Source organism: Anastrepha obliqua, chromosome 3, assembly GCF_027943255.1.
Source record: "Anastrepha obliqua isolate idAnaObli1 chromosome 3, idAnaObli1_1.0, whole genome shotgun sequence".
NCBI classification, from domain to species: Eukaryota; Metazoa; Arthropoda; class Insecta; order Diptera; family Tephritidae; genus Anastrepha; species Anastrepha obliqua.
In genome coordinates this window covers 70,921,283-70,934,789 of record NC_072894.1, presented here as the reverse complement: position 1 = coordinate 70,934,789, position 13,507 = coordinate 70,921,283, and positions in this window count along the sequence as shown.

Here is a 13,507-nt window from a genome sequence, read left to right as displayed (position 1 = left end):
GTGTTTTTCAATTGCTACTACAACCATAGTAGACTATCAACATTTTTCATATATTGTACGTTATAACAACAACTATTAGTAATAATAATTTGTAATCAGATACATTGTATGCAAACATTGGCATATACCCGGCAATTTCATCCACCTACCTAGGCAGATAAGCGCTCAAACTTATTTTAATAATTTTCGCAAAACAAAATCACAACATTTAACTATTCGTACAACAGGACCACGCGTTGCTAACACTTAACTTTCCTGCGATATACACAAATGTATGAAAAATCAGTCATAACGCAAATCTGTTTTATCATCTAACGGCCAATAGGAAAATTAAGTGAATGATTTAATATGTTGCGGCAAAAGTTTATCTGCACTATCACTCAAGAAGCAGCAGGGGGTGGAAATTATTCGGCCAGTTGTTGACACTTAGCTTTCCTCTGATATCACTCACAACCCTCAACGGCCAACAGTTTAAATATTTCGGAGCGTCGTAGAGGAGTGAATTTGTGGGCGGCTTCCATTCGATTTGACCACTGGCGCAATTAAGCATGGCATAAGCAGTTTTTTCCTTCTCTAATAGGGAAATACCAAATTCAATTATCGCTGCATGTGTTCACTTGCTTTTCGAGCTCTCGCAACCGGCTTTAAACTCGGCAAAGAATTGGTGTTTGTCTATTCTTCTTTCACGGGCATTATCCAAAACTTGACACATTATCCATATCTGGCGGCTGAAGATACACTGATAAGATCCAATCCGTAAATCGCATCCGTAAATCCATCTTTGAATGACATGAGTCACTTTTGAGGATAAAGAATGATAATAATTACAGTTCCCGCCATTAAAGGGATTAATTGCTTTCCTTTAGTTGTCTAGTCTTACTATCACTTGCGGTCTTAATCTGAAAGGAGTTTCTATATCCAACTTTTCACTAAGCTCCATGGATTTTTAATAGCCCCTTTTTTCCAACGGGACTTGTGTATTTTGTTCAAAAGATCTTTAATGCACTTGGTATATGTATGCAAAAGTACATATACTTATATAAGTACATATCTTACGATCAAAAAGTACCGGAAATGTTTAATTTAAACGTACCACGCACGTGGGAACCGGTACATACTTTTTTCTTATGTTCGTAGGACTGTACACACACATCTTATACTTTTTAGCGCCATCAGATCGTTTGAGAGATGCTGTATGTCACAAACGGCCGGAAATATAGGCTAACAATTCTTGGATTTTGCATGATGAGAATGCGACGAAGGAGCTAAAGGCCATCCTTTCGTCGGCCTACCAGGGGTCATGGAGGACTGGGTTAAACGTTGGCACATGTGTGTTGCTTCGGACGGGTAATATTTTGAAGGAGATAAAAGAAATTTGCCTGATATCTAACTCTGTTTGGTTTTATTCAAACATTCCTGGTAATTTCAGATCATAGGGTATTGTATATTCCTATGACACCGTTAAAGAGTAAAGGGCCGTAACAAGATTTTCCAAGCTTTTCTGTAATTCACAAATGTTCTTTTTTTCCAAACATAGCTGGATAAACTCGAATTCGTTTTTCAGCTGAATTCTCCAGCTATGTGCTGGCTGTCCTCAACGTTTGCTGCCTTGTGGATTCCATGTAATATCCTGTCTGGAAATTTCATTGGGTGGTTTGCGCGATGTGCGGCATGTTGTTCTGCCACAATTTATCGTTTATTATAACAGTGTTAGGGCAGCAGATTCTGAGGCTTTGGCGGAGGTATTTATTGACAAAGACCTGCATTCTGTGTATATCTTTTGGCGCAGCATTCCATGTTTCGTACTCGTACAGCATAGATTTAACATTCGAGCGAAAGATTTTGAGCTTTGTGCGACAAGAAATAATGCGTGAGGTCCACACTGGACTAAGAACTCCGAAAGCTTGTCTAGGTTTTGTAAGACGATAAGTGACATTTGCGGACGAGCTGCCACTAGATAACTAGAGCATGCACCTGGAATGTCCGGGCCCTTAATGGGGAAGGTGCCTCTGCCCGGCTGGTTGATGTCCTCCACTGCCATCCAAGAGATACGATGGACGGGGCAAGGCAAGAAAACCATAGGAACTTGTGACGTCTACTACAGCTGCCATATAAGGAGCGCAAATTCGGGGACGGATTTGTTGTGGGAGAGAGACTTCGTTGCCAAGTACTGCCGTTCACTCCTGTAGACGAGCGTCTCGCAATAATCCGCATCAAAGCCCGTTTTTTTTAACATATCGCTAATTTGCGTCCACACCCCGACGGAAGAGAAGGACGATGCGACCAAAGGTTCTTTCTATGAATTGTGAATTTGTGAATTGTGAATTGTCCTAAATTAAATTCAAATTGTTCATATAGTAATGCTATTAAGATAAACATCCATCACGTCATACTTCCATATCGGCACTAACAGCAACTACCGTCCGAAAACATTACAGTGGATATGTATTGTTTTTCGAACGGAGCAGGCAATAAAGTGCCATCAAAAAGTCATGAACGTTTCACCAATAGAAAAAACCTCTATTATTATTTTTATTCGTTTGCGATTTTGCATCTCGAAAAAGTCAATTTGTAAAATAAATGTATACCTATGATATATGTATGTACTCATATATAACAACACGCTGCTCTTGAAATATTTCGATTCACGTATTTCATGCATTAAGGGAGACTAATGATTTGGGAGGCGCCGAATTGGTGCGTGACTACCATTCGGAATTCGGAGAGAACGCAGGCTCGAATCTTCGTGAAAATGAATAAAAGATTTTCTCTAATAGCGGTCGCCCTCTCCGAGTGTATTTCTGCCATGAAAAAGCTACTCATAAAAAATCATTTTCCGTTCGGAGTCGGATTAAAACTGTGGAATTTAAATTTGTGAAACAACATCAAGACGCTCGCCACAAATAGCAGGAGGAGCTCGACCAAACACCCAAAAAGCGTGTGAGTGCCAATTATATACATATATAAAAGGTTTTTTAATAAGGGCGGGTAGATGTTGAAATGGAATAAAATGACTTTTGCTGTGTGGCACGTAGCGCCGTCCTGCTGGAACCACATGTCGTCTAGGTCCATATGGTTCAATATGGGCCATAAGAAATTGGAAGGGCCACCACGTCTACCGAAAAATGGGCGCAATGCGCGCAACGTTTGCGTTAATGAACACTCATTTTGATAATAAAGTTTTATCATTTGATCGTGCTGTTCAACCGTGTAACTTGCCATGATGATTTGGCATAAACAACTGAATAATAAACAAAAGATTTGACAGATGTCACCAAAACAAAATGGCTGCCACAGGGCGCCAAAATCGACCCGCGCCAATTGAAAAACCCTTTATATATATATAATGATTTAGTATGCAATCTGTCGTCAGATAACACCATATCTCAATTGCTAATGTTTAGATTTTTTTGAAAAGTAAATTTGGGCAATTAATAAAATAATAATAAAGGCGAAATACGATTTTTCACTTGACTATTATAAATAATATTTATTTTTCTGTTCACAAAGTTGTTTAACATTTTTTAAACTACACTCAGGCCCTTTGTTTTTAATTACAGACGTGCCTCTTCACTTCTATATCGAATCCGCTACTCGAATGTTTTCATTTATAATAACTACATGCAAACGGTACTACCCAATAGAACTAGAAATAATCGTTTAAATTATTCGGGAGTATTCCTTTGCCAGCACGGCATTGCTCTCCCATTTACTCCCAATACCTCTATGTACACATAAGCATGCTATTTTGCATACCGGCTTTTTAAATTGCTTGTCCCAAGAGGGCGAGTAATGGAAGAACTCCCTTTCGCCTCCCAAACGAACAATTTAATGCGTTTTTATTAATTATTTCACATTTTTCCCAGCCGAGCTATGGGCAAGTTTTGCAGAATTTTCCCGTAAATCCGAATTAGTTTTGATGTAGTTTTTGTTAAAAATTTTAACTTTCTTCCTAAGCAAGCAATAAGGGAGCTTTGGAGAATCATCCTCCAACGCTCCATCAAGGAATGGAAAAGTACTTCTTGAATTCATAAAAATATCATCAATAAGATTCTTCCTTACTCAGGGAAATGCTCAAAAGTGTGTACATATTTACGTTTTTGTATGAATATTTTACATACGCCCGCTAAAGTAACCCTCTATTGAACATTATTTTTCCGCTGGGACGTTTATAATTTTTATTGATTTCACTTCCACTTTGATGATTACAGCCGTTGGAATTTCAATAATTTCAAACAAACACTTCAGACTCATTGGAACAAAAATTTCCCTAACTTGTTTATGTTTCCGACTACTCTAGGTTTCACATTGATATGTTGACCAATTGTTAGCGAGCGACTCGAAAAGTTTTCTCACCCTCAACCACCAAATAAATATTTAGTATCAAACTGTAAACAAAATAACAACCTGTTGCTCTCCGTGTTGTAAACCCCACTTAGCCACTCCACATCTGACACTCGCCGCTCTACGCATTTCAAGGCGCACTTCACACCCTACATGGCATACATACGTATGTACATATGTACATACAGTGGTCCCACAATTGATCGTACACTCACAATTTTCAAATAAACTTAGCATGATTTACACAAAACAAAAAAAAAAAAAAATGTTTATAAAGTTGTAAAAAGTAACACATTTATTCAACATTTCAGAAACAAAATTTTTAACGTAATTTTTGTAATTACAAAAACGAAGGAAAAAATAGGGCCCAATTTTAAGCAACAATATTATACGTACATAAGTACATAAAGAAAATTTGAAAACAAATATCTAAAAAAATACTTTACTTGTACCTTCTAAAGGTCGATGCATACTTTTTGCCAATACTTAGGGTTCATTAGCGGATATTTGATACCACTCAATGCTTAGAGCTGTGTTTAATGATGCCATTGATACTACTTTATGCTTTCTGATTCTCATTTCTAATAGCTACCAGATAACCTCAATCGGGTTCAGATCTGGAGACTGAGGTGGAATTTTAAGTCACTTATAGTGGTAAATGGTAAGGCATCGTCAATGAAAACCATATTCCCAATTCCAGATGGACCCATACACCCATAAACCGTTCCTCCCATTTCCTATCCCATGTTTAACGGCAAAAGTAAGATTCCTTTCATTCAGCTCTTTATTAATTTTTTCCCAAACTTTTGGAAGGCTGCTTGAAACATTAAATTTCGACTCATCACTGTAGATGATATTTCCCAAAAATAATCTGGCTCTCTTACATATATAAATAGTTTTTGCCGAATTTCGATATCTTTTTTTTTATTGGTATCACAAATGTGGGATTTGCGATATGTCACTCTGCATTATGCATACAGATAAAAACTGTTAAGCTAAATACACACCAGGCAACCGTTGCAGTAACTCGGCCATGTTGAAGCAACCGTTGCCTCGTGTGTAGCTGTGTTGCCAAATGATTTTCGTGTTGCTGCAACCGTTGCCTGAAATATCAAATAAATTTGATTTTTGGGATAGGTTGCTGCAACCGTTGCTTCGTGTGTATCATTGTTTACTGCTTTTACTCGTTCAGTTCGTTGAACACAAGCAAAGAAGAAGGTTCGTCGGAGCAAAATAAAGTGAAAAAGGAAAAAATGGCAATTGAAAATAATGAAAATTATGTTAATTTTATTAACGAATATAAAAATTTGAGAGAGCTGTGGGATATAAGTAGTGAAAAATATAAAAATAAAAATTTTAGAAAAAAAGCATACGAACAATTAAAAAATGAATACAATAAAATTGATAAAAATTTCAAGTCCGCAAAAGCGTTCCCTGTTGCAAGATACCGCATATTGCCAGTCTAATTTCTGCTGATATTGCCTTTCTCATTATGGTATCTTGTATCGTTATTTTGGGCTTAACGAAGTCCAACAATTTTCTAAGCAGGGCTTCGTCCATCCTCATGTAATTTTTATAGTCCGCTGGCTCATTTTCCTTCAGTTCTTTCAGCAGCCTCTCGTTCGAAAATTCGATTTTTTTAAAAGCCAATTTTTGGACCAGATTTTTTTTCTCTTCTTTTGTTGCATCTCTTCTTCCTCATTTTCGTACAAAAGTTCGTCAATTATAATAAGAGAAGTAATTTTACGCATTTCGTCGATCATTTAAAAAATTTAATTTTACGTATCTTCCGCTTGTACCTTTCCTGCACCACAGTTATACACAATACTGAGATTGAAGTAACGGTTGCAACGTGTTTCTTAAACAAAGGCAACACGTTGCTGCAACCGTTGCTTCAACGGTTACCTGGTGTGTATTTAGCTTTAGATATTGATTTGATGCTACTATGTTGCGCTTCTCACGCGGGTTAATAGTTTTGGGCTTTCGGCTTGATGGTGATTAATGTCAATTGACCAGTATTAGTATAGTTTGGCACTTTCCTATTGTTTTGATGATATGATGACTAGAAAAAGTGCGAACAGATTTTTTGAGGCATTTTGCTACACCTCTCTGTTTTCCTTCAGTGTGAAGCGAAATAACGGGGATTTTATTTTGTGTATTTTTGCAAACAATATAATATTTTTACAATAAGCCAAAAGAACATTTTGCGTAAATCTGAATTTTTATATGCTATGCAAAGTGTACGAAGAAGTTGTGTGACCACTGTATGCGTGTATGTAAAACTCTCCCTTAGATTTTTAATTTTTCTGTCACTAAGGATCCGAGTGCACTGGGTCAGACAGCACATCTGTGTTAAGCACATGTTAATGCTCTAATTGGCAGGTGATAAATTATTATAAGGCACGATATATGAAAAAGTTATATGATCACATCCATATGTACACGTAGGTAAATATAATTTAGTTTACATGTAAGCTGGTTGATATATTACTTAATAATAGTGGATAATTATTGTGATCTGTCTGTTAGTTGCTAACTGTAAAAGTAAAGCAAGTAGATTGAGCTAAAAATAATAACAAACAGATAATATTATTAGATAATATTATATTTATGGAAAATTTACTCATATAGGTATACGCTTTACCTCGCTTTCATCCATATGGTTGTTAGTATCTGTATATAATTGGCGCGCACAGCCTTTTTGGGTGTTCGGCCGAGCTCCTCCTCCTCTTTGTGGTGTGCGTCTTGATGTTGTTCCACAATTGGAGTGACCTACAGTTTCAGGCCAACTCCGAATGGCAGATATTTTTTATGAGGAGCTTTTTCATGGCAGAAATATACTCGGAGGTTTGCGATTACTTGCCGAGGGGCGACCGCTATTAGAAAAAACTTTTTCTTCATAACTCTAAAAATTTATTGTCAGATATTTGAAACGATGCTTTTACTCCAACTTTATTTTATATCGCTTCCTATTGCACTTCTGACCCTTCCCCTAGGAATAAAAGCATGGATGATTGAGTAAATGAAAATTGGGGGATGTACTTTTCGGTAGCGCTTAGGGTCGTCGCAAACGCTTCGTTGCTGATAATATAATAGGCAACAACGCAGATTCCGAAAGTTGCAGAGGATTGCTGTGATCTCTTAAACTTTAGGATAAAACGCAAGGGTAAAATAACAGAGCTACTCTTAATTTTTATTACTATTTTATCTAGAGAATGAAACAAAAATAAATAAATGCACAAATTAATTGTATTCTTGACTATTCCAAATCCACAATTTATAAGGAAACAAGATCAGCTGACTCGAATATTGGTTTTGCTCAAGATAAAATCGAATTCCGATGGAATTTTAAGACATCAAGGAAAGAAAATTTGTGACATCATTCCTATATTCCGTGTCAGATTTTGCGACATTCCTCAATATTTCCGTTCCCTATTAAATTCGTCCGTTTTGCGTTCCTAGAGGCCATCCAAAAGGCTTGTATCTATATACATCCTGGAGGACATTCCGGTCAATGACCTGAAACACGCTTTCGAAAAGCTTTTAGATCGAAAGAAAAACAATATATCGAGGCCAGAGGGAATTAGTTTGAATAAATAAATTCGAAGATATCCGAACAAAGCTCCTGCCGTTTCTATTTTAGCTCAGTTTTGTTTTATTTTGGACTTCACCTTGTATAAGTACATATGCATTTGTGATACGTTTGAATGAACGTTTAATATGAACATTTCCGCCATATTAAAAGAATTTTTTCATGATTGCAAGTTATGAATAACTAACACATTAGCAACGCTTTGAATTTAACAACTTCAAAAACACGTAAAAGCTCGTATTTGTAGTTGTTTTGTAAACAGACATACATTAATTCATATTTACAACCAAATGTTGGTTGCTGATCACAATTTCATATTAATATTTGATTTACGTTTTTACCGATTGATCATTAACAACAACTAGTAGTACCAATTCACGCATGTAAACAATGCTTACACATGCCTATAGTATGGAAAGAAGACAAATCAAAAGGCCAAAGGGGCTGTTGATAGCAATTAAACGAAGCATTATTGAAATATTTGTCTTATCTTTATAGGTATATTAAAAAGTTGACTTTACCTGAATGAATTCCTCATGGAAACATGATACTTCGCTTTGTTTTTGCTTTAGTATACTGGTAATGTTTTTTCGCTTTCATCAACGAGTGCATAACTGCAATGTCAACATTCACTCTTTGCACAATTCCTATGGGGAAAAGGTAAAATAGTCGAACGATTCTCGGACGTAAGCTAAATTAAGCTTTTTTGATGAATGAATTATTGCCTGGTCTGTTGTATGTGGTGTTGTCTAGTCAAGCACTAGCTAGTTCTGAACTAGTCGAAAAGACACCAAAGTAAGTTTTCCCTGAAATAATATGAAAAAACAATAATTTTTTCACAGTCAAACATTTAAATGATGCGATTCAATATACACACACAGACATTTTCTATTTAAGTTACACGTAAATATGTACATTTCATCATATGCAACCGACATGCAGAGGAACATTCGAAGTGTAGCGAATTACGCGGTAAGCAGCAACAAAAAATAAGCTAGTCGAATTGATATAAGCAGTTGGAGTTAACGGGCTTGAGGGCTAACCGGATTGGCTAATAGGCTAAATCCGGGCCGAACTTGATACTCGTATATCTGCCCACATTTAAGTTAAATTTAAGTTGGGCTGGCTGTTAATTTTTCGATTCAAACAAACTCATAGACTTTGGGAAATATAGTTTGTAACCTCAGAGGAACGGATGTTAATTCATTCTTAACACAAAAGGTGGGCGTGGTTTTTATCCGATATCAACAATGTTTAAGTCCAATCTAAATGAGGCGAGCAATATGAGTATTGTGGGGGTCTTATTTAGTCGTTATCGCGATACAAGAAAAATGGACGTGGCACCGTCTATTTTCCAAACTTTTTCTTACATCATAATTTTTTTTGGGGTCTATCACTTTTACTTTTAATTTGAGTAGTTTGGCTTTATTGTTTCTTCGTTAAAAAATACCCTTATATGGGAGATGGAAATAGTTGTCGGCTGATTTCGTCAAACTAACTTGGACAAAAAATATTTATGTGTACCAAGTTTCATTAAAATATATTAATTTCTGCTCGAGTTAGTGCTCACACGGAGGAACGGATAGGCATGGCTAAAGCGACTCATCCCACCATTCTGCGTGTTTTTGTATATATTGAAGTGGCGCAAAAGTAATCAACCAATATTGTTTTTGAATAACTTTTTTACTAAATACACATAAATGATTTCGAGTGATGGAAGGCTTTATTTTGACCTTTAGCTGTCTAGTTTACAAGTGTCAAATATAGTTGACGTATGATTCAATTTACAAAAATTATAAGTTTTCCCATAGGGTGATTAATTTTACGCCTCTTATATTCATATCTAAGTCGATTCCTTTATGCTGCTGCGTATAATCGGTATGTGAATAAAAGTGCAATACCACTCTGCAAAAGTGCGCTCGGATACACGAATAAAAACGGAGAAAAAATTAAGTTTCACAAGTTTGAATTTTAAAAAACGAAATTTGGCAACTAAAACTGAAATTGAAGGTTAAACTATAACCGTGAAGAAATAAGTAAAAATAGCCGAATTATGAACGAACAAGGAATGTATTCTTCACCAAGAGAACGCTTCAGCTTATTGCGCCGGGCTATTGGAATCGGTATTGAAAAGAACAAACACAAAAACACAAAACCAGTCAAGCACGGTGGCAAAAACATAATAATTCGGAGATGCTTCTATTGAAGTGGAGTAGACCTATTCACCTCATAACCTATAAAATTGACAAATTTATTTGCAAGGACATATGTACTTCAAGAAGAGATGCCATGATTTGCAGAGGAAAATATGACGCTTCGGCGGATTTTTATGCAAGACAAAAAAAAAAACACTCCTAAATGTTAGTACGTTAATGGTTCTACAAAATAATGTGAAATTTATGGGATGGCCAAGCCAGTGACCCGACCTAAGTCTCATTGAAAACCTTTGGGGAGATTTAAAGAAGCGAATTGGGAACGCAACATTCAAAAATAAGAAGGATTTATGGCAAACAATCAAAGAGCTATGGTATTCTACTCCCACAGAAACCTGCGTAGGATTATACATTTTATATAAAATCGAATGCAAAACGTCATTGATAATCATGGTGGACGCTGTGGTTATTGATTGAGCTTCGATAATTTAAACAGCATTTTTAATAAAATCATTAAGTACCTTCCTATTTCGTACCTATTGTAATGATCACATGTGTATGTATGTAAGTCTAGAATGTCACCAGTTCAAAAATCGTGGATTTCCTTCAGGGAGATTGTAAACGCTTAAGGGGTTAGGGGTAGTCAGAATTTTCAAAAAATTGATTTTTTTTTTGAATTTTCTTAAAGTATAATGTTTTAAAAATATTGTGTAAAAATTTGAAGTGAATCCGACAAATACTTTTCAAGTTATTCAACAATTAACAAAGGGCGTTCGGCCGCTCCGGAGCCGATAGCAAAACTTTAAATGCGTTTTTCTCAAAACTATGTTTTTCAAACTGGTGAACACTGTAACTTAAAAACCGCTACGTAGATTTCAATAAAATTTATACAGCTTTTGAAAAACATAAAAAACTTGTGCCTGATCGAAGGATTTTTTTTTTTCAAAAATTTCGATTTTTTTTTAACAATTAACTGTTGGTTTTTTTTCTAAAATCTGGAAAAAATTTTCTGAGGCCGCCATTTTGTTCATTTTGAAAAAAAAGCTTCGATCCGGCTCGAGATTATCTATCAATAAAAATAATTTTTCTCATCCGATTGGTTTTAGATGAATCTGCAAGGACTTGTGATGTTCACCGCAAGGGACTTCTGGAGAAACGGGCTTCACACAAACAGTGATAACTTTTGCAATTATTAATTTTTTTTTTTGAAATTTTGGTGAAGTCAAGTTAAAACATGATGTTTTTATGCTATGTTTTTATTTTTGTTAAATAAATTAATTAAGTACCAAAAAAAAAATTCGTGAAAATCATCATTTTTTCGGGCCTCTGACTACCCCTAACCCCTTAAATAAAAGCAAGTAAAGTAAGATAGCGCAGTGACAGCACCTTCGAACGTCAAAGTATAGACGAGCTCGAAATTTGACTTTGTTTCCGCGATCACCGCTCATACATTAACTTCAATAAAGCTAATTGGGCCGCGGAATTCACTGAGGACGCCTTCGCCGCTCTTTCATCGCCACTAATGTGCGCATAGGCAAAGGTGCATTCCGCAAGCTGCACACAGCTGCTGCGGCTCGTTTCATTCCAGCTGGAAGTATCAGGGACTTACGTCCTAATTTCACAGCCGACTATTTTAGCAAACGAGCGTGACCACCTACGCCAGGTCGATCCCGATGATCCTCGCATAAGGGATCTCAATTCGACCTTAGTACCACCCGACCTTAGTACCACCACATCATTCACCGTCATAAAATCAGATTAACCGCGGTCTCAACCAAAACCGCCCCTGCGAGAGAACAGTCCCAGTAGCGTTGGACTTGAAGAAGGCTTTCGATACTGTCAGCCATTTGCGCTGTGCCTGTTTGGTCACCTGAAACTAGTGACATGCAGTGGATAAAGCTCGAGACTTGCCAAAACACTGCAATTCGGACAGCGACGGATTGCCTCATGATGCTCCCTCTTCACACCTTCACCTGTAAAGGAGCAAAAAAAAACTGCACAGCAAACAGTTTCTACTTGGATGCCACCGCAGGCTTGACCCATGTAGACATCTGCTTTAGCCAGAGGGACCTCCCAGGCACGTCAGTTCAGAACGTACAGACAACTACTGGAGTAGGCAGTGTTTAGACACACAATAAACGAAATTTATCGGGGGACCCTTACCACCTTCTTTAGCCGCCGACCGCCGAATGTCGTAATCGTGAGACCCGCGTAACCTTGGCAGAATTACGTTCTGAATATTTCAGCTGGTTAAACTCCTACTTAAATTGTTCATGAATAGTTTTTGAAATTTTCTAATTTTTTGTGAATTTCGAACAAAGTATGGAAGTTTGATTTAGCAGATTTTGATAATGAACTCCAATTATATGAATATTGAAAAATATTATGAATATTTTTACAATACAGTGTCTGAATTATGTAAGCACAAGTGTATATGTCAAACATATTTTTCTCAATCGAATTTCTAACATCATTGCCCAGATATTAAAAATCTCGTGACTTCGTTATCTTATTTGCTACACTTTGATATTTAACAATATTTTAAATAAATAAACACTAACACAAACATTTCTTAACAGCCGCCCATCCAAGTCATTACCTTCAATTCAAGTGCACCTTTCCATTTTAGACATGATAAATTAGTAGTGTTTTTTTTTTGATAACACTTTACAAAAATTTGAAGCTTTTCTGAAAGTCCCATAGGATATTCTGTGCAACTAATTAAGAGAGAGCGAGAAGTAAACAAGACGAGTACTCTGAGTAGAATACATAGTTTCAGCCTAAACGACATTTTTTCTTTAAAGTTTATTTAAAAAAAATATATATTGTACCACGAAATAGTAGCATATGATCTTTTTAAAACCAGTATTCACATACATCATCATCAGTTGCCATAGCCGAATGGATGGTGCGTAACTACCATTCGAGGGAGCGTAGGTTCAAATTTGCGTGCATGAAACACCAAAATGAACATTTTTTTGGAAAAGCAATGGCAAGCCGAATGTATTTCTGCCATGAGAAAGTTTTTCATAAAAAATATCTGCCGCTCGGAGTCGGTTTAAAGCTGTAGGCGCCTCCATTTGTGAAGCAATATCAAGACGCACGCCACAAATACGATTTGATGCAGGGATCTGAACATAGTTGTTGGTGAGTCGGTGAGTCTTCTTGAGACGGAGCTCGCTCTATTCACGAGGAAATATAAAATACTCAGAGCTCAATAGAGAGAGCTTGGTTGGTGCTTTCTGACAAGGTGAAGTACCTAGATCTAATCCTTGACAAAAAGCCAACTTGGAAGCCTAACATTGATAAGAGGATATGGAAGGTAACAATAGCCCACTACGGATGCAAGGGCGCTATTGGTATATCGGTTTCCTTCAGGATAAACTGGAATTCTTCGTCGAAGTGGGGGGCACTTTCT